Source organism: Myotis davidii, unplaced genomic scaffold (genome assembly GCF_000327345.1).
Source record: "Myotis davidii unplaced genomic scaffold, ASM32734v1 scaffold6327, whole genome shotgun sequence".
NCBI classification, from domain to species: domain Eukaryota; kingdom Metazoa; phylum Chordata; class Mammalia; order Chiroptera; family Vespertilionidae; genus Myotis; species Myotis davidii.
This window is the reverse complement of record NW_006297778.1, coordinates 13,113-13,718: the sequence shown is the minus strand read 5'-3', so window position 1 is coordinate 13,718 and position 606 is coordinate 13,113. Positions and strand designations below refer to the sequence as shown.

Below are 606 nucleotides of genomic sequence, written 5' to 3'. Positions count from 1 at the left end.
TGCCCTCCTCCTCCCCTCCGTCTGCCCCTGCTCCTGGGGCTGCTGTCTGTGCTGTGGGTCTTGAGCGTCCCCTGGTGTACAGAGCGCCCCCTGCAGCCCAGCCCTGCTGTCTCCTCAGGGAGGTTAGTGTCTGGGCTCACACTGACTTCCCCTCACTGTGTGTCTTGCACAGTAATACACGGCCGTGTCCTCGGCTCTCAGGCTGCTCATTTGTAGATGCAGAGTGTTCTTGGCGTTGTCTTTGTAGATGATGAAGTGGCCCTTCACAGAGGCGGTGTAGTATATGGTTCTACCACTATAACTAATGTATGAGACACTCCAGCCCCTTCTCTGGAGCCTGGTGGACCCAGTTCATCCCATAGTCACTGAAGGTGAATCCAGAGGCTGCACAGGAGAGTCTCAGAGACACCCCAGGCTGCACCAGGCCTCCCCCAGACTCCACCAGCTGCTCCTCACACTGGACACCTGCAAACACAGAGACACAAGGTGGACTGAGAATCACATGGAAGCACCAACAGGCACAGGCACAGGTCTCAGCGCTCCCCACTCCTGAGAATGACCTTGAGAAATGATCAGGAGGAAAACGCAGCTTGGCACCAAGTCCAT

General features: G+C 56.6%; 1 pseudogene; it reads right to left on the bottom strand.

Annotated features, from left to right (window-relative positions):
• Positions 1–165: 165 nt before the first annotated feature.
• Positions 166–606, bottom strand: LOC107184608 (annotated as a pseudogene).